At 33.0% G+C, this 23,036-nt stretch overlaps 1 long non-coding RNA gene across 1 annotated transcript; it reads right to left on the bottom strand.

Annotated features, from left to right (window-relative positions):
• Positions 1 to 63: 63 nt before the first annotated feature.
• On the bottom strand, positions 64 to 17,390 carry LOC141700406 (uncharacterized). Its single transcript, XR_012566317.1, has 5 exons — positions 17,267 to 17,390; positions 2,480 to 2,596; positions 1,371 to 1,513; positions 701 to 838; positions 64 to 354 (listed from the first exon to the last, which is right to left on the bottom strand). It is a non-coding gene; the product is annotated as an uncharacterized LOC141700406 (long non-coding RNA).
• Positions 17,391 to 23,036: the final 5,646 nt, after the last annotated feature.

Genomic DNA, 23,036 nt, shown 5'->3' with positions numbered 1-23,036 from the left:
TATAAATACTAATATAAGTTATTTTAAAACTGTTGAATTGAAAACCATAATGTTTTACCTGAATACATATACAAAACATATAAATTAGTGCATTAAAACAAAAGTCATTATTCTGCTAAAGAATTTTTTTTATTCAAAAGTATTTTAATATTATTGCGACGCCTCGTAGTTTAAACATTATACAATTAAAATATTTCTTTTATCAACACAGATCCATATCAATACTCTATAATTTGCAAAATGATTCTCCAGTTTTCCAAAAGATTTGTTGGAAGGCTCTTGAACAATAGATGTCATGGAAATCACAAATTGATTCCAAATAGCTAATGGCACGATTGCAAGCATATGTGTGTTCTGCAAATGTTTTTAAAAAAAGTTAACTAAAAACATAGATATGAAACAATATACTATGCATATTCACATCATGATTCTAATCCTGATGTTGAATTTGCCACAATATTCTATGTGAATTGTAATCATGGAGAATATAATTGAGAGTTAAAATTATAATCACATCCTGATTCTAATCCTGATATTGACAAACCATATTCATATCCTGATCCTGATTCATATCTTGTTGCATAAAAAATCAGGATTTCTCAGCATCAAGACTAGAATCAGGATGTTAATATGCAGAGTATGCTCCAATAGATGTGAGAAATGGTTCGAATGCAACTGATACAATTAAATCACAACTCACAGTCCAACAAAATAAGATTGTGTCTGACTGCCTCCCCACGCTCATTACTTGATATCCACATTCTTATCGCTCAAACCTTCAATGTCCAAGCTACTTGAGTAACATCCAGAGCGGACAAATGCTGATGGTCGTCCATATCTGAATGCAAGAGAGGAGAAACTTAATAAATTACTATGGAACTTCAATGTATATTTGAGGAAATAAAAAATGTGTACCTCTATTACCTTCTTTTGATGTTTGAGTATAGGTTGAGAACCCAGACATTTGAATATATAGTACAGTAAAACGAAATTGATTATGGTAGAGTTGCATAATCTTTTTAACTTTTAAACAAATATGTACTATTTTCATTGATTAATTGACTGAGAATTTGTGTAGCCATAATATTCTCTGTGAATTGTAATCATGGAGAATCTATTTAAAAGTTAAGATTGTAATCAAATCATGATTCTAATCCTGATGCTAACAAACCCTGATTCATATCCTGATACTGATTCATATACTGATGAAGTAGAAATCTAGGAACATATCATGATCTTAATTCATATCTTGTTGCAGAAGAAATCATGATTTCTCATCATCATGATTAAAATTATGATGTTAATATGCAAAGTATGCGCCAAGAGATGTGAACAATGGTTCGAATGCAACTGATATAATTAAATCACACCTCACAGTCCAACTGAATAAGATTGTGTCTGACTGCCTCCCCACGGTTATTCCTTGATATCCACACTCTTGTCACTCGAACCTTCAATTTCCAAGCTACTTGAGTAGCATCCAAAGCGGAAAAATGATGATGGTCATTCATATCTGAATGCAAGAAGAGGAGAAACTTAATAAATTAATATGAAACTTCAATTTATATTTGAGAAAATCAGGAATGTGTATCTCTATTATATTCTTTTGATGTTTGAGTATAGGTTGAGAGCCCAAACATGTGAATATAGAGTACATTTAAACGAAGTTGATTATGGTAGAGTTACATAATATTTTCAACTTTTAAACAGATATGCACTATTTTCATTGATTAATTGACTGAGAGTTTGTGTATCCATAATATTCTCTGTCAATTGTAATCACAAAGAATATAATTGAGAGTTTAGAAAACTTGCTTCATGAATATTGTGTCTAACACAGTAAGAAATGTAACAATATAACCGGTCACGCGTAACTTGCATTTGAGGGTGATGAAAGTGATATAGGTATAAAAAATGCGCACATCGATAGCATAATCACCCGGATAGAAAGTATATTCATTAGTTCCCCTTAAAAAATTAAATTCTGAAATATTTATAAGATATGTTGTATTTAAAGTTGCCACTAATAATGTCAAAATAAAAAGAAATAGAAGAATAAGTAATAAAAAAATATTGTAGTATGTGTATCACTGATACCACATTTTTTTACTCCCATATGCTTGAGCAGCGTGTGATAATTATCAAGTTGTTTTGATAACCATTTTCTTATTGTGAGTCAAAATCCCTTTCAACATGCTTAAAACCGATATCATGTTTAAGCTTTTCACATAAATCTAAGATTACCTGTGCATGAAGCATCATACACAAAATAATATTGACGAAATTGCAACAATAACCAAATATCTACATAAACAGATGCAATATATGCACTTGTTTTAGATATTAACCTTATAACCTACTTTAGTTAGATTATAAAGGGAGATGATGGCTCTAACAAAAAATATGACGTTATCAAATGCTAATCAGGTTTGAAAACGACACAGATGACATAGAAGTAATATAAGGATAGTTGAAATACCCGTCGATATAAATTTTGATTCTCCAACATTACTTCCTTTTTTTGATGCAAACTATTGAAGATGTAAATTTGTACCTTTTCTCTTGACTGGTCCAGTAGCTCCTTAAATAATTTTCCCTGAAATGATTCAACAATTATGCTATGAAAAACTATCTTTCTTCCTAAACCCTTAATTCATAGACATCGGGATAAATGTAATAATATAAGGTAACCTTCAGCAAATATGTAAGCAACAACTATTGATGTAAACAAACCATGTGGACACATATATATTAGTAGAAAAAAATACACAAAGAGCGTAGGCCTAAATAATAAAGTAGACATTATTATTTAGAAATAACATATAGACGAACCTTATAATGTGAGAGATAACCATAGTATTTGAGAGGATAGCCCCCTTAAATTGACACCACCAATTTAAAATATTATAAAATTATTTTTTCAAAAAAAAAGATAATAAAATTAAAATATTTCTTTTCTCGATACAGTTTGATGTAAAAAAATTTAAAATTACATAAATTACCTTAATTGTCAAAAGGTAAATATATACTATATACAAATAAAAATTATATAGTTATATTCAAAAAAGATGAATTTTGATATACAATTTAGTTTAATATTACTCAGCGTCGCCTTACGGCGACACCTCGCACTTTAAACTTTGAAAATAAATGTATATACTGTACATAAGTTATTTTAAAATACGTTAATTGACAATTACTATGTTATATTTGATGTATACAATTTGTAAAAGTAAAATATTATTGCATTAAAATTATTTTGCAACGAATTTTTTTTATTAAAAAATCATTTTAATATTATTGATAACCACCTTAAACTGACACTTCCAGTTTTAAACATTATAAAATTAATTATTCAAAAAAAGATAATTAAATTAAAATATTATTGTTCTCGACAAAGTTTGATGTAAAATAATTTAAAATTACAAAAATTACATTAATTGTCAAAAAGTAAAATATATACTACAGAGAAATGAAAATTATATAGTTATATTCAAATTAGCTGAATTTTGATATACAATTTAGTTCAATATCACTCAGCGTCACCTTACGGCGACCCCTCGCACTTTAAACTTTGAAAAAATAAATATAAATACTCTACATAAGTTATTTTAAAATATCTAACAGACAACTATTATGTTAATTTTTTTTTTATCGTAAATAACCCGCATCCGCTACCCTTCGGGCGCGCGCACTGAGTAAACCCTACGGGCTCACGCAATAGCCAGCAAACCACGTAAACCAAGGTAAACCGCATTTAAGCGATAGGCTCTGGCTTAGAAGGCATAATCATAAATTCTCCTCTCGTGGGATTCAAACCTTTGACCAAGAGGATAGTTATCCCCTCTTTTAACTAGCTGAGCCAACCCTTGCGGGCCTATTATGTTATATTTGATGTATACAATTTGCAAAAGTATATATTATTGCATTAACATTATTTTGCAACCGACACCTTTTATTAAAAAATTTATTTTAATATTACTGATAGCCACCTTAAACTCACACCTCCAATTTTAAACATTATAAAATTAATTCTTCAAAAAAAAAAGATAATAAAATTAAAATATTTCCTTTCTCGACACAGTTTGATGTAAAAAATTTAAAATCACATAAATTACATTAATTGTCAAACGGTAAATATATACTATAGACAAATGAAAATTGTATAGTTATATTCAAAATAACTGAATTTTGATATACAATTTAGTTCAATATCACTCAGCGCCGCCTTACGGCGACACTTCGCACTTTAAACTTTGAAAAAATAAATATAAATACTCTACATAAGTTATATTAAAATATGTTAATTGACAACTATTATGTTATATTTTATGTATACAATTTGCAAAAGTATATATTAGCGCATTAAATTTATTTAGACCCACATAAAAGTTGAGGCATTTTAATTAGTCCCGATAAAAATTTGATTTTTATATAAAATGTATAATATTTTAAATAATATTTATTAAAATTATATTGCCCTATAAGATGTAAAATAAATTATATTTGATTGATTTATCAATTTGATATTATAAATAATAATACTTAAATTTTAAGTAATAATTCAGAATATTTGAATGCAATAAAAAAATGATGCATAACTGTTGCATTCAACCAAATATGAAGAAGGAAGGAGAAAAGATGATACGGTTTACCATAGGTTCTGAAAGAGTAGATATGCAAGAAGCTGGTAGCACTATAGAATATACTCATTGTAGTACTCCCTCCGTCCCTCCCAAATATTTATATTTAACTTGGACACGGAGTTTAAATTGAATGATAAAGTAGTGGAGGAAAATTTAAAAAGTGAGTAAAGTATTGGAACCGATTAATATGATATATAAAAAGTGGGTATAGTTGAGAGAAGTGGTAGATGTTATTTTAAAAATTATTAAAACTTTACTATCTTTGAAATTTTTTGAAATGTAAATAATTGGAATGGACGTCCCAAAAAAGAAAGTGAAAACAAATGAGAGGGACAAAGGGAGTAATATCTTCCGGAAAATCCCTGAGAATGTCGACTCAAGAATAAGCTTTCGTTTTGCTTTTACAAAAAGAAATTTATTTTGTTTCGAGATATCGCTCTCGTTCATAATTTAATATCGTTTAGTATCTAAATTACGCATACACTACACCATATAAGTCCTATCGCAACGCCCTCATTAAAGAATGTTACCTAATATGTTACCCTAGATATGGTACTCATGAGCTAATCTAACATTGTGGTTTTTATGTTACCTTAGCCAAAAACCTAATGTTGCATTAGGTAGAAAGTGTTGTAGCTTGAAACATTTTTGTCAAAATGTCACCTTAGAGTATTAAAACATAATTATAATATTTTTAAGATTAAATATTAATTTTAACTCATTTTTCAAGATTCTAAGCCGATATACTAATACAAATTTAATATAAGAGATATATGATACACAATATTTTTATAACAAAACTAAAAAAATATAAAAATGTAATATACGAATTTATATAATATATTAAAATATATAAAAATTGTATAAATATTTGAATATTAATTATTACATAATTGTTGCAGTTTGGGCCTGAATATATATCCAAATTATGGGCCCAAGTAATTTGCAGAGAGAGGGAAATTTTGGGCAAAAAGCCGCCCAATTTTTTTAGACAAATTGAAAAATTTGACATCTCCCTCGTTATACTTCTCTTTCAGTCCGCCTCTCATTCTCTCTCAACACACACTCTCTCGTTACCCATCTCTCTCGGCACTCTCTCTCTCTGTACTATGTCGCTACTCTCTCTACCACTCTCTCCCCCTACCATTATCTTACCATAATCTATGACCCATCTCTGTCTCTGTCCAACCCCGTTGTCTCTCTCCCAACCCCGATTTCTCAGTCCCAATTCTCACTCTCTCGCTCTTTGTTATTCACACCGACTACATAATTAGATCAATGAGTCTACAAATTATTTGATTCAAAGCTACGGTCGTGCCTAATTTGAAAACTTCAAATTAGGGCTTCTTAGAAATGGGGTTTCAATTTTTTAGTTTAAATTAGGGCCTTCAACTAATTTCTATGTCTTTGACTTCGGGTCTTCTTTGGTAGAATTGGAGCTTTGGAGTTTTAATTTTAGGTATTTTGATTCTGATTTTTGGTATTTTTGGAGCTTTTGCGCCTTTTTTTGGTGATATCATGAGTAAATTTATTTCATAAACTAACTTCTTTTCTAGAAAGTTGATAAGAAAATATGCCCATTTCAAACACCCTTTAACTAATGGTTACCTTACTGTTTGCGCATTTACTTCTACACCAAAAGGTTACAAGGTTTGTTAATCATAATTCATCAAGTTCAATTTCTTAATATCTACGGTATGACTTGTTCTCACTAGATATGTTTGAAAAATATGTATGCAGAAACTCGGGGAGATTAAAAACTATCTTTTGGTCTGAACTTCTGTAGTTTATCTCTTTATTATTGCCATGGTGTATCTAAATTTGTTCCAAAAGGTATACTCAGGCTCATACCAATTCTCACTGTCATGTGCCTCTTAAGCTCCCCGCTAGAACAATTTAGGGATATACAATTTAGTCTAAATATCTTGCATGAAAAAGTAACGTCTTTTTTTAATCTTCACTCTTGTTTTCATGTCTTATGCTTCTACTGTACACATTATTATTAATGATAGTATTAGTATGCGCTCTTTGAATAATTGAATGTCTCGACATAGCAGTATGTTGAAGTGTGAAACAGTGTTGGACTAAGTGTTCTATTATGAACAATTTAAATGAAATATGATTTTTTAAGCTAATGTTCTAGTTCCTTTATCTGCATTATAGTTAACATGTCCTTATTTCTGAACTCAACAGAATGTGTTAGATTTTGATTAAATGTTATTTTCCGTGAACTGGGTTTATGTCTTGGAATGGTCATGCATTTTAACAGACCTATATTCAGAGAATACTATCTAATCTTTTATATTCGGTCAGTTTTGCTGGACATTGGACACTGACTCTTTAATTTCATTTTTCAAGTTTTGCAGTCTCAGAGTTTCTTTCAGAGTTCTCATGGATTATGCAATGTAGGTTGTTGAAGTTGCAATACTGACGTATTTCCAGTTTCCTTGTCTAGTGAGATTAAAAACTATCTTTTGGTCTAAAATTCTGCAATTTTATCTCTTTATTATTGCCATGATGTATCTAAAGTTGTTCCGAAAGGTATACTCAGGCTCATACCAATGCTCCCTGTCATGTGCCTCTTAGGCTCCCTGCTAGAACAATTTAGTGATATACAAGTTACAATTCAAGGGAAGATATGGCTAGCCTGTAAGATATTGGCGTTGCAGCCAGAAAAGTAAAAGATATAATAAGTCTTAGATATATAAGTAATCAGTTCTAAGGTGTGCATTTCACATTCCTTTTTCTTTTTCTTATTTCAACTTTTATGATGCGCAAGTTCATTAGATATTTTAAGAAAAATATTTGAGCAAGAAACTGCTATGTTTTTTTGACATTCTGATAATTAAAGCAGGTGAATAGAGGCCTTCTATATTCTGGCATTATGGCTTCCTACATAGTTTTCCTCTGTTGTTCTGCTATAAGAAGGTTAGGAAGAAAAACTAATCTCCTGATCTCCATTAACGAGCTCTATCTGTTCAACATTAAGCCTAGATTTTGTAATTCTCAGTGAACCTGTTAGTGAAAAATGTGGCGCACAAATGCATGGAAATGGACACAGCGATTGGACCTCCATATTAGTAAGACTTTGCCATATTCCCAAGGAACTTTTCCAATTGTAAGTTGAATTAAGTACTGTCTTTATTGGTCTTGAAATTAAAATGTAAATGTACTTCGTAGTGTATAATACTGGGCTCATGCATATGCAACAGATGTATAAAAAGTTTAAGATATATACAGATCCATTGACTTGTACAAATTTAACTTGACTTAGCAATGTAGCTGTCAGCTTCTCTCAGGGATTAGTATATATGAGCGGAGCATTGTATGACATGGTTTAGTGTATCAAATGTACTTAGAGAAAATGGCTCTGTTTTTCAGTTTATTGTTCTCCTGAGCTTGCATGTCTTTTTGTGCACATCACAATATTTACAGCTTGCCTACATTTAAACTTTGGCTGGCTCGCTGATAAACGTGATTACCTGACACAGTGTTATTATGCTTCTTGACATGTCCAAACACATCTAATATTTTGCATTTCTTTTTTATACCCTTTCTGCACAATGAGCACATCACCAACTGTCATTTGAAGGCCGTTGCTTGATACATATTCTTATAAACCATGATCATTATTTTTTATTCCACAAACTCTGCGTGTTAATTTTAGAAATGTGATTTTTTTCGCAGCCTCGAACTGTGGTACAACACGATACTAATTCTTTTGACAGGGAACATGAAGAATGCAAAAGTTGCCATTGATGCCCTTTCCATCTGGTATATATTTATACACAATTCCACTGTAATAATTTGGCATCATCATTTAATTTTAAGAAATAAATGTTTTCTCTTTTGGCAGCCTCAGTATCAATGGTTGGGAAATGATGATAGCTCTTGGTTTTTTAGCTGCAGCAAGGTAGTAACAACTGTGTTTTGTTTTACGATTATCCTTCATATCATTTTTATGATGATATATTGGGCCATAACTTATCAAAGGGAAAATCAGTTTTACTAAGACAACTGTATTTTCAGTCACTTACATTACATGTACTTGTTTTTGCATAAAACGTCTAGTGAGCGAGTCTCAAATGAGCTAGAAAGAGGAAGCTCCAAAGCTGCAAAGTTTGCCATCATGCAGATAGTGCCGGATTAGTTGAGTTAATTACGATTCTCGTAAATTAGACTTGTAATGTTTGTATTTAGTAGATTAAGAAGTTTGGGATGTATTAGATATAGTACATTTAATTGTACATCGGTTTTATGAAATGGTATTGTTGGATGGATCGTTGGGTTAATGAATTTGCTTTTGGGATTGCATAAATATCAACAACAAATTTTCATTTTTTTTATTAGAAAAGTGTTACATTAGCTTTATAAAATGTTATAATACAAAAAAATGGGACCCATATTCCACGTAATAACTGTGGTCCTATATGTGGGTCCCACTTTTTTAAAAACATTTTGAAACTCTAAGGTAACATAAAAAATAAGTTACAACTGATCTCTCTTTCTGTTGCATTAGCAAGCTAAGGCAACATATAAACAAGTTAAAACACGATGTTGCCTTAGGCACCAAAGATGTTACCTTAGACCCCTAAGGCAACATGGAAAAATCTATCTTTAAGAAAATGTTACCTTAGCTTAAAAATGGGGCAAGCGCAACATATTTACCCCCTAATACAACGTTTTTTTGGTGTTACAGTAGGCATTTTATGGTGTAGTGATAGGTCAAGGTGACAAACATTAAATAGCATTTAATGTATAGACGAGCCTAAAATCCCGCGGATTATTTTTAATATTACATAATTTTTTAATATAATTTGAAGTAAAAAAATTAAGTTATGAGATTTATTTATTTGAAATTTTAATAATACTTATTAATATTGTAATAACTCGAATTTTCGAGACCTTGTAAAAACGTTTAATGAATAGTAACCCTGACTGATGAGGAAAACTTTTTAGCCCACACTATGTTGTGCATGAGAAAATGAGTTTCGGAGTTGATATTATGATTATGCGTACCAAATGAGTGTATGTAAACGCTATTAGTTTTCGAAGAAAACGAACTTTAAAAAACGACCATATTTACGAATCATCGAGGATTACGGGAATCACAATATAATTACGAATTTAAAACCCTACGGATTAATGTCCAAGTATGATAATTCAAAACATAAGGAATAAATATGAAATGATTTACGTCACAAACCGTTTACGAGAAATTATTACGAAAACGTTTAAGCGACCGAGCGAACGCGTAACGATTAAATAAACGTAACACACTAACTAACCATGGTAGAAAAGTAACCATGATTATTTTATCAAATAGTGAGCTAAGGTATAGGATGATCAATCAAGGGCTAGCAAATAGTAAGCTAAAGGGGCTAAGCTAATTAGCTTAGCTTGTAAACTACAAAGGCTAGCTAGTATTTGTCCAAGGATTAGGCAACAAGAATAAAATTCCTAGAATCTAAACTAGAGAATAACAATCAAATAAAAGATATCACAAGCATTATTTTCAAGAAGCTCCCAAGAAGCAACACAAAAACACACACTCTCTCTCTCCCTAAACTCTCCATTCGGCTTCTTCCAAAAAGAAGAAGAAATCAATTTCAAATCTTCAAGCTCTAGCCATGGATAAATCCTCCCACTAATTCTCAAGTTTCATACCAACCAAACTAAGGTAATATAAATCTTTGAGCTCTTTTTATCAAGGTTTGATGGATGAAATAAATTCAACAAAGATGATAATGAATAGTGTGAATAGTAACTCTTCTTTGGTTTCTTGATTTTAATGGTTGTTTCGGGTTCCAAAAGCCATACTAAGCACTCCCAAGACTTCACCATCATCAATAACACATCTCAATCACTCAATAAAGGTATAAATCTTTGAACCAACCTTATTTAAGATTTAAGTTCAAGATCCTTTTAGAACATAGTTATAAACCTAGTTTTGGTGGAAGTATTGTTGTAATCTTGATGTTTAGCTAAGTAGATTTAAGGTTGATTGTTGCTGCCTCAAGAACATGATATTCTTGAGAGGAGTTAGTGTGGTGATGATGATATGTTGATTGTTGGTGGTAGTATAAAGATTTAAGGTATAAACGAAACTCCGATCGTAACCGTAATCTCGTTAAAACGAACAAAACGTAACTTTAAGTTTCTGCAGAAAGTCCCGAAGATTTAAACTGTATTTTATTGAAAAATAACCCATGATTATGATATAAAATATTATAAGGATCGTTTAGGAACTTGAATCACGTAATTCTGATTTACGGATCAAAAGTTATGGCCATTTTACTAAAAGTGATTTACGCGACAAAAACTGCTACGAGTTACGAACTTTGAAAATATAAAGGATCAACTTAAAAATGTTTATAAATCATGAAATTTTTAAAGAGAGTAGTAAATTGAGTTTTCTAACTGTCATAAAAATTTCAAGTGAAAATAATGATGTTTCAATTTTATAAAAATACCGGAGCCGAGACCGCGCGATTAGAAAACCGTAGAATCCATAAGCGGAGCCGACGATGAAAATGAAAACAGACTTAAGGTACTTCGGGAAAGGAAGCGACCATAATGTGAATAAGGATTTAAAGAGATAATAAGGGTAATATAAGTTGAGAGGGTGTATAATAAGTAGTGCATGAGTGCGAGTCACCGTAGAATATAACGGGACCTAAGAAAATGAATTTTGTTTATGATTATAGATTTCCGAGCAGAACCTAGAGCATCCTTCACCTCGAGATACCCAGACAAGTTTACGGACTCAACTCCATTTACTGTTGTGTTGTGAAATAATTGTTTTATTATCATTGCATAAATACCATGTTCGCCATGATACGTAATAATTGAATTTTTCGCATAATGTAGCAATGTTGTACGATAAGTATGTATCGTAAAATGTTTAATTCCGCTTTAAGCGTGACGTATAAGTATAAGACCGAGAGTCGGTCGGGATTTTAAGATAAAAACCCGGTGATCATCCCAGTGATATTATAGGACGATTAAAAGTCCATAGTGTTACCATCTCCCCATTATTTCCTATTTATAATATATATATATATTAAATCTTTTAATAGATTTGTATCAGTGTTATCCTCCCCTATATAAGATGTACTCTTTGATAATTAAAATTGAGATTTTTGTCTTTTCTTGGGCTGTGATTCATAAGGTTTTTCTCTCTTCTGCCATTGGGAAATCCTAGAGGTAGGTTCTTTTGCACTCGAGTAAGCCTAGGGGGGAAAAAGTAAACCTAGAGGTAGTACATTATCTGCGACTAATCCATGAAACTTACATATTTAGATTTTGTTTTCAACTCTTGTCCTGTATCACATAGCCTTTTGTATTACAAATAACATGGAAGGATAAGAAAACCTGATGGTGAAGCAACATATAATCCTTTAGCAACTCCAGGATATTTTAGCATCCCAATTGGCTGATTGATGATAACCTATTTAGCATAGTACTATTAATATGTTTAATTATTTGTGCATAAGGGAAAGAGGCAAATATATATAAATCACTAGAAAGTAGAAACTTGAGAGATCCTAAATTATCATGCTGAAAAATTAATGGCTGCACAAAAATTATTTCACCTCATTCTCACGAAGAATACCACTTGCTAATGCCCGGTATGTCTTTGAGATTTTCCTAGTTTTACTAATATCTGCATCTTCAATTCTGTAAACATCGAGAGTATTTCCTCAGTAAAAGTAAAACTTAGAGTGAGCGGTTCTAGAGTAATCTCCAGTAACTCGCTAATTTCAAGAAAGAAACTCCATTGGTAAATAAATTAGAAAAGAATAAACACCTATCCCTTAATTTTATTCACTTTGCATAAACCAAAAAAAAAAATGGCATCATAATGACAGACTTACAGACAAAATTTGAAAATGGAAATGGACACAGCGATTGGAAATGGATGGAAATGGACAAATGCATGGAAATGGACACAGCGATTGGACCTCCATATTAGTAAGACTTTGCCATATTCCCAAGGAACTTTGCCAATTGTAAGTTGAATTAAGTACTGTCTTTATTGGTCTTGAAATTAAAATGTAAATGTACTTCGTAGTGTATAATACTGGGCTCATGCATATGCAACAGATGTATAAAAAGTTTAAGATATATACAGATCCATTGACTTGTACAAATTTAACTTGACTTAGCAATGTAGCTGTCAGCTTCTCTCAGGGATTAGTATATATGAGCGGAGCATTGTATGACATGGTTTAGTGTATCAAATGTACTTAGAGAAAATGGCTCTGTTATTTCAGTTTATTGTTCTCCTGAGCTTGCATGTCTTTTTGTGCACATCACAATATTTACAGCTTGCCTACATTTAAACTTTGGCTGGCTCGCTGATAAACGTGATTACCAGACACAGTGTTATTATGCTTCTTGACATGTCCAAACACATCTAATATTTTGCATTTCTTTTTTTATACCCTTTCTGCACAATGAGCACATCACCAACTGTCATTTGAAGGCCGTTGCTTGATACATATTCTTATAAACCATGATCATTATTTTTTATTCCACAAACTCTGCGTGTTAATTTTAGAAATGTGATTTTTTTCGCAGCCTCGAACTGTGGTACAACACGATACTAATTCTTTTGACAGGGAACATGAAGAATGCAGAAGTTGCCATTGATGCCCTTTCCATCTGGTATATATTTATACACAATTCCACTGTAATAATTTGGCATCATCATTTAATTTTAAGAAATAAATGTTTTCTCTTTTGGCAGCCTCAGTATCAATGGTTGGGAAATGATGATAGCTCTTGGTTTTTTAGCTGCAGCAAGGTAGTAACAACTGTGTTTTGTTTTACGATTATCCTTCATATCATTTTTATGATGATATATTGGGCCATAACTTATCAAAGGGAAAATCAGTTTTACTAAGACAACTGTATTTTCAGTCACTTACATTACATGTACTTGTTTTTGCATAAAACGTCTAGTGAGCGAGTCTCAAATGAGCTAGAAAGAGGAAGCTCCAAAGCTGCAAAGTTTGCCATCATGCAGATAGTGCCGGATTAGTTGAGTTAATTACGATTCTCGTAAATTAGACTTGTAATGTTTGTATTTAGTACATTAAGAAGTTTGGGATGTATTAGATATAGTACATTTAATTGTACATCGGTTTTATGAAATGGTATTGTTGGATGGATCGTTGGGTTAATGAATTTGCTTTTGGGATTACATAAATATCAACAACAAATTTTCATTTTTTTTATTAGAAAAGTGTTACATTAGCTTTATAAAATGTTACAATACAAAAAAATGGGACCCATATTCCACGTAATAACTGTGGTCCTATATGTGGGTCCCACTTTTTAAAAACATTTTGAAACTCTAAGGTAACATAAAAAATAAGTTATAATTGATCTCTCTTTCTGTTGCATTAGCAAGCTAAGACAACATATAAACAAGTTAAAACACGATGTTGCCTTAGGCACCAAAGATGTTACCTTAGACCCCTAAGGCAACATGGAAAAATCTATCTTTAAGAAAATGTTACCTTAGCTTAAAAATGGGGCAAGCGCAACATATTTACCCCCTAATACAACGTTTTTTTGGTGTTACAGTAGGCATTTTATGGTGTAGTGATAGGTCAAGGTGACAAACATTAAATAGCATTTAATGTATAGACGAGCCTAAAATCCCGCGGATTATTTTTAATATTACATAATTTTTTAATATAATTTGAAGTAAAAAAATTAAGTTATGAGATTTATTTATTTGAAATTTTAATAATACTTATTAATATTGTAATAACTCGAATTTTCGAGACCTTGTAAAAACGTTTAATGAATAGTAACCCTGACTGACGAGGAAAACTTTTTAGCCCACACTATGTTGTGCATGAGAAAATGAGTTTCGGAGTTGATATTATGATTATGCGTACCAAATGAGTGTATGTAAACGCTATTAGTTTTCGAAGAAAACGAACTTTGAAAAACGACCATATTTACGAATCATCGAGGATTACGGGAATCACAATATAATTACGAATTTAAAACCCTACGGATTAATGTCCAAGTATGATAATTCAAAACATAAGGAATAAATATGAAATGATTTACGTCACAAACCGTTTACGAGAAATTATTACGAAAACGTTTAAGCGACCGAGCGAACGCGTAACGATTAAATAAACGTAACGCACTAACTAACCATGGTAGAAAAGTAACCATGATTATTTTATCAAATAGTGAGCTAAGGTATAGGATGATCAATCAAGGGCTAGCAAATAGTAAGCTAAAGGGGCTAAGCTAATTAGCTTAGCTTGTAAACTACAAAGGCTAGCTAGTATTTGTCCAAGGATTAGGCAACAAGAATAAAATTCCTAGAATCTAAACTAGAGAATAACAATCAAATAAAAGATATCACAATCATTATTTTCAAGAAGCTCCCAAGAAGCAACACAAAAATACACACTCTCTCTCTCCCTAAACTCTCCATTCGGCTTCTTCCAAAAAGAAGAAGAAATTAATTTCAAATCTTCAAGCTCTAGCCATGGATAAATCCTCCCACTAATTCTCAAGTTTCATACCAACCAAACTAAGGTAATATAAATCTTTGAGCTCTTTTTATCAAGGTTTGATGGATGAAATAAATTCAACAAAGATGATAATGAATAGTGTGAATAGTAACTCTTCTTTGGTTTCTTGATTTTAATGGTTGTTTCGGGTTCCAAAAGCCATACTAAGCACTCCCAAGACTTCACCATCATCAATAACACATCTCAATCACTCAATAAAGGTATAAATCTTTGACCCAACCTTATTTAAGATTTAAGTTCAAGATCCTTTTAGAACATAGTTGTAAACCTAGTTTTGGTGGAAGTATTGTTGTAATCTTGATGTTTAGCTAAGTAGATTTAAGGTTGATTGTTGCTGCCTCAAGAACATGATATTCTTGAGAGGAGTTAGTGTGGTGATGATGATATGTTGATTGTTGGTGGTAGTATAAAGATTTAAGGTATAAACGAAACTCCGATCGTAACCGTAATCTCGTTAAAACGAACAAAACGTAACTTTAAATTTCTGCAGAAAGTCCCGAAGATTTAAACTGTATTTTATTGAAAAATAACCCATGATTATGATATAAAATATTATAAGGATCGTTTAGGAACTTGAATCGCGTGATTCTGATTTACGGATCAAAAGTTATGGCCATTTTACTAAAAGTGATTTACGCGACAAAAACTGCTACGAGTTACGAACTTTGAAAATATAAAGGATCAACTTAAAAATGTTTATAAATCATGAAATTTTTAAAGACAGTAGTAAATTGAGTTTTCTAACTGTCATAAAAATTTCAAGTGAAAATAATGATGTTTCAATTTTATAAAAGTACCGGAGCCGAGACCGCGCGATTAGAAAACCGTAGAATCCATAAGCGGAGCCGACGATGAAAATGAAAACAGACTTAAGGTACTTCGGGAAAGGAAGCGACCATAATGTGAATAAGGATTTAAAGAGATAATAAGGGTAATATAAGTTGAGAGGGTGTATAATAAGTAGTGCATGAGTGCGAGTCACCGTAGAATATAACGGGACCTAAGAAAATGAATTTTGTTTATGATTATAGATTTCCGAGCAGAACCTAGAGCATCCTTCACCTCGAGATACCCAGACAAGTTTACGGACTCAACTCCATTTACTGTTGTGTTGTAAAATAATTGTTTTATTATCATTGCATAAATACCATGTTCGCCATGATACGTAATAATTGAATTTTTCGCATAATGTAGCAATGTTGTACGATAAGTATGTATCGTAAAATGTTTAATTCCGCTTTAAGCGTGACGTATAAGTATAAGACCGAGAGTCGGTCGGGATTTTAAGATAAAAACCCGGTGATCATCCCAGTGATATTATAGGACGATTAAAAGTCCATAGTAGTATGTTTTAAAAGGACTCAACGTCCACTTACTTTATCGAGTCTGAAATAAATATTCACTGGAGAATACTTTATCGTTCGAACAAGAACTATTTATCTACTATTCATTATTTATGGAGAAGTATTCTCCAATGAATATTTATTTCAGACTCGATTAAATACTAAAGATTATTAAATTATTTAAACATAAATTAGTTGAGGAATATTATTTCAAATATTTTTTTAATAAGTTTAATTATTCAAGGTTTAATTATTTAACGATTAATATTTAATTATTTATTTATTTAATGGTTTAATTATGATTTAAAAATCACAGAACCTGATTCAAAATACTTTTTGATTTTCGGAAAATCATTCGAATAATTTCAGATCGTCGGAGAATATTATCTCGACTTATTTTAAATATTTTGATTATAGTTTCAAAAGAAACTCCCCCTTATATAACAAATATGTTGACAACAGTCAACTCACATCATTAGTACTTCCTCCGAAAATTCTCGGAAGTACATATATATACGTACATAACCAGGTGTACCTATCAATAAGCAATATGTTTGGGGATTAATATATGTTCCAGATATATGATGGGATTCTTACAAGGACAAGGAGGGGTAGACTCCAGTACTTTGTGGACTGGGGAGACTACCAATTTACTACCACATGAGAAGGTATCTTATATACTGATAAACATGTGGAGTATGCGTACCTGAGAGGGATGGATGCAAAACCGTGTCTTGAGAGGGATAAACGCAAAGTGTGTACCTGAGAGGGATGGACACAGAAAAGGCCCGAATGTGCCCAGGGTGATAACTAATAATAAAAAGGGAATCGTCCATCTACATGTAGAAAAGATTATTATTCCGTAGTATGACTGATCATCGTATGCGGTGGCTCCAGTGAATGTCATATTCTTCCAATTGGAATTGTGATGCAATACCGTAACCCAAGCCTAGGTGTTGGGTTTACCATTAAGGTATTTGCAGGATAATAAATCCCCTAAAGAATTGTTTTCAAAAGAAGGTGTGTATCACCACTGAAAACTATTTTTGAATAAATCATAAATATCATAAATAATGTTTTTACTTGAGTTTATCATACAGTCATTTCATACTGTACATTATTATGCTGGACATTATAGCTCACACTTGTTTTCTTAATTTGACACAACACAACAGTGAATCAAGATGCCTATCATGAGACACACAGCCAGAAAACAGGTAGGAAATGACCAGCTATTTCGTAGGTTGTTTGGTGTTGTACCATAGGTAGACCGGATAAGCTAGATTGGTTTTCAGTTGTTTTTAGTTCGGCTTATTTATAAGTATGACTTATGTAAGGTAATAAATAAGAAATTTATATTTGGCCGACGGACTAGCCTTACTTAAAGGTTATATTTCCCGGTAAGACTTAATTACTTTTGGGTTGAAAAAATTATCACTTTGTGGTTTGATTTACTCTAGTAATGAATGGTTCGTTTCTAAAACAATAACCTGTAAGTGTGTGTGTGTGATAAGTGTGGGGACGTAAAGTGTGAGTATTTATATATTGTGATGCGAGGTATGTGGTTTATAGTGATTGAGATGGAGTGGCCTCCGAGATCCCTGACCCCGGATTTTAGGGCGCCACAAATATACATATAGGTGTATAACTTAGTGATACTACAGTTTTAAAAAAATAATGTAATGATTGAAATTTATATTTTTATTGTTATTTATAGGCGTGTTTACGAAAGATTACTATATTTAATTAAAAGGTAAATTTTAGATGAGATCAATAATATACGAATTGTCATTAGTCTGTTAACCGACTAAATTCAACTAACTATATTTTTTTAGAACCACAACTAACTATATTCAAATTTATATTAGTTTAATATGTTTAAACCCGAATCAATGGTAAAATTTTATGTGTCAATGACAAAAAAATTATGTTAGCTTGAGGCCCGTTATATCAACCAAATCCAGCTAATTATACTTACTATTTTGTTTAATTTTATTTTAGCCTGGGGTGATTATTATTTTATTTTAGACCGAATGGATAATATGTATTATTTTATTTTATTTTGATAACATAATATCGACACCACAAATTTCCTTTCAATTTTTTTTTGTTATAATCCGTTCCATTAATATAATATTTTTTGCGGGATCAATAATATTTATTATTTGATTTTAACCCGATTCTTCAAATACAACTAAATATATGTAGTTTTTTTTAAATTTTTTTATTTAAAATCGGATCAATAGTATAATTTTGTTTAGCCCGATCGACTGAAATTTATATATTATTTTTCTTTTAACGAAAAATATTATACAAATTATAATTATGTTATGAATATTTCTCTATTTATGTAAGTATTTTATTTTAAATATCACTATAATTACGGTGACCAGACCGACTACCAACCAAACTTTCATTATTTCATTTTTAATGCTGAATCGGGTTAGAAACAAAATCAAAATTTGAAAGGTAATTCGTTGATCGATATAATGCCATTATGCTAAAACAAAATAAAATATATCATTTATTCGATTTAAAACATAATAATATTCACCGAGCTAAAATAAAATTAAAAAAGTTAGATGTAATTAGCCGGATTTGGTAGATAAAGGGCATGTGGCTAAAAAAATAATGTATATTATCGATTTACGCTAAAATTAAATTCAAATTAAAGATAATTATTATATTAAGGGCAGTGGCTGCGGGTTACCATTGATGACTCAGATGATGACCTTACTGAGGATGCCCCGAAGGAGGAGACTGACCTTCCTGTCCCCATAGCTGATGACGTTGAGATGCCCCAGGGAGATGACTTAGGCTGGAGGGATGTAGAGATGTATGCTCTCCCGACTGTTCGCTCTCCTACACCACACCCAGGGATGCAGAGTCCTTTGCCCTATACTGATGATGACGAGGAGGATGGGATGGACGCATAGACCTACGAGGCTTATGACATATCCTCTAACAACCCAGACTCACCTCTACCACCCCCGACGACCATACATATAGCTGTACACGACTGGATAGTGGCTCAGCTTAACGCTGAGATCACTGCGGCATCTGCCCACATTGTGGAATTTCGCCAGGCACTGACAGCTGAGAGAGCCATCAGACTAGGATACCCAGGGGACTTCAGAGCTGCTTCCCCAGCCATAGCCCGCAGAGAGATTGATGGGATCGAGCTCCATACCCGGGTTCAGATGAGGATGACGGCGGTTGGAGCATACATCCCGGTAGTTGACGCAGAGCTGATGTTGGCAGGAGTGATGATGAGGGTGTGTGACCTCACGCGCAGTGACAGTGACTGCGGGACTAGTGACTATTTATGGATCTTGAAGAAGGCTGGGTGACTTGTCACCAATTTTGATAGGATAGCTGGTAGTAGATAGCGTTCCTAGCCCTTCAGGGTGCACGACTTATGTATTTGTATTTCAGTATTCAGAATAAGTAATGATGCATTATAATCAGGCCATGTATGAACTCGATAGTCGTTTTGTCCCCAAAATATAATTGGGAGACCCTATGGTATATATATCTAGCAGTTATTAAGAAATTAATTTTCATATTATTGCACTTGATAAAAACATGCTAGATAATAAATGACATGCTTACATATGAATAAATTAATCCAATGGTAAAATTATTGCAACTATATTGATACATTTTCATTATCAGAACAATGTCACTTCGTAGAAGAGGAACCAGGGCATAGCCCGCATAATCTGTTAACCAACAACAGAATGAACCTGACCCTGTAGTAAATGAGGAAAGTGAAGAAGACCTAGACTATACTGAATATGATGAGGAAGAATATGTAGAAGAAGAGGCTGAGGATACCCATCAGGGAGGGAACCCCATGAATGATTTTATGGAACTTTTAAGAGCAAACCTGAACCAACAGCCCATTCCGCCACAGCCGCATGCTGCCCAACAGACTGCAGCCACTGCCTTCAGGGCATTCAAATCCCTCAAACCTCCAGAGTTTCTAGGTTCTGCCGACCTCGTTGAAGCACGGGCCTGGCTCAAGGAAATAGAAAAGTCCTTCGAGATACTAAGTGTGGAAGAACGATACACGACCATTTTTGCTTCTTACATGCTGAAAGGAGAAGCTAATTACTGGTGGGAGTCCAAACGAAACTTCGAGACTGATGTTGTGATTCCATGGGATAGATTTACCCGACTGTTCTTAGACAAGTATTTCCCTAGGTTTATGGAAACTCATATGGAGATTAAGTTTCTAGAGTTGAAACAGGATAAGATTATTGTGGCATAGTATGAGGCCAAGTTCACCGAGCTGTCAAGATTCGTGCCTGAGTTCCTGAATACCGAAGAGAAGAAAGCGTGAAGGTTTCAGCTTGGTCTAAAACAGTGGATCCAGAACCGAGTGGCAGTACTAGAGCTGACAGATTACGCCACCTTAGTGCAGAAAGCCTCGATTATTGAAGCTGGCAGTGAACAAAGTTTGAAGGAAAAGGAAAATAGAAAGAGGAAGATAGGAAGCCAAGGAGGAGGAACCGGGAACAGGAGCCTTCCAAGCAGGTTCGTCAGGGGAGTGGTGTCCCAACCTGTACACGACCCCGGATTCAGAAAGGCCCCAAGTGAGAGTGTTGGCCAGGGCGACGGACAATCTAGGGCAACATTTCATAGCCAACCCCGCGCCCCAATACCGGAGTATCAAACCTGTAAAAGGCGACACCTTAGAGTGTGTAGCCAGGCGAGAGCCCCTTTAAAATGCTATAAGTGTGGTCAAATCGGATACCTTTCTAACAACTACAACCAACCCAGCGTGACATATTTCCAATATGGGAAAGTAGGACACATGAGGAAGGATTGCCCGACATTGAAGCCCCCAGCCTCAGGGATGAGCAGAGCTGCATCCAACCGACCCCCAGCTACTAGGACCTTTAACATGACCGTTCAGGATGCTGTCCGAAACACGGACGTGATAGCAGGTACCCTTCTGTTAAATTCCGAACATGCAAATGTCCTATTTGATTCTGGAGCAACTAAGTCATTTATATCTCAAGATTTTGCTAAAAAATTAAAACTTAACGCCATACCCTTACGTGAGGTATTACAAGTGGAAATAACAAACAAAGAAATAATTCATGTGAATCAAGTACACCCCAAATGTGAGTTGAAATTAGAAGGGAAGGTCTTTGAGGTTGACCTAATCCCATTTGTGTTAGGAGAATTTGATGTAATCTTAGGAATGGATTGGTTATCCAGTAATGGAGCGCAAATAAATTATGAGCGGAAGAGGGTGAAGATAAGAGTGCAAAATGGAAAAGAAGTAGTGTTTAGAGGTCAACGACAAACCCAAAAATTTTTGACCATACTACAGGCAAAAAGATTGTTAAGAAAAGGTAACAAGGCCTATTTGGCTTATGTGATGGATACTAAGAAGGAAGTTCCTAACATACAGGACATACCCATAGTGAATGAATTCGAGGATGTGTTTCCAGAGAACTTACCAGGATTTCCACTCGACAGAGAAATAGAATTTGCCATAGAATTAGCACTAGGGACAAAACCAGTGTCCACGGCCCCTTATAGGCTAGCCCCGGTTGAGATGAAGGAATTAACTTCTTAACTGCAAGAATTATCAGATAATGGAATGATAAGACCCAGTGTGTCGCCATGGGGAGCGCCAGTACTGTTTGTAAAGAAAAAGGGCGACAGTATGTTAGGTCACACAACACTGTAGAAGGGGTTGAATACAGTGTAGAATACAATCAAATTGATTTCGAACACAAGTAACAGTAAACAAATATATTCAATATAATAAACTCTATTACAATGGAACTGTTCTCTCTTAGTGATGAACAAATATCACGAGAGCTGCTAGGTTACAATGTATGATCTTCTCGATAATGATAACACATATAGTGTAAACCTATGTCTGTGTTTATATGGTACACAGTTACAAGATAACTTCTAACTGATATGGAATATTATTCTGTCTCCCAAAATATATCAGTCAGATATCTTATACAATTCTTTCAGTCCTCTAACTCTTTCCATGCATATCTTCTTTTTGTATTAGTCTTGATCTTCTTTCCTGTAAATCAGCTTCCTTCCTTAACTGTTAGTCCTCCCGTACTTAAGTTCTGATATCCATCTTCTGATATTTATCTTCTGATAATCTAAGTTCTGATATCCTTAAGTTCTGACTTCCAGTAAATACTGATTCCAGTAAGTACTGATATTTCCTGTTTGTTAAGATCTGAAAACTAAACATGAAATATATTAGACATGACATCTCAAATATATCTAACAATCTCCCCCAACTTATAAATTGTACAAAATATACAAGTTAATAGATTTGATGATGTCAAAAACATTTAAGTTCAAATGCAATAAGAGTTTAATAAGACTATTAACTACAACTTACAGTCCTTATAGCTTTACCAACTTCACTGGAACAATCTGAATCCATAATGATTCTTAACAAAATCTCTTACTAGCTTATCTTC

This window comes from Apium graveolens, unplaced genomic scaffold (assembly GCF_009905375.1).
Source record: "Apium graveolens cultivar Ventura unplaced genomic scaffold, ASM990537v1 ctg23, whole genome shotgun sequence".
Lineage (NCBI taxonomy): Eukaryota > Viridiplantae > Streptophyta > Magnoliopsida > Apiales > Apiaceae > Apium > Apium graveolens.
This window is presented reverse-complemented; position numbering and strand designations above follow the sequence as displayed.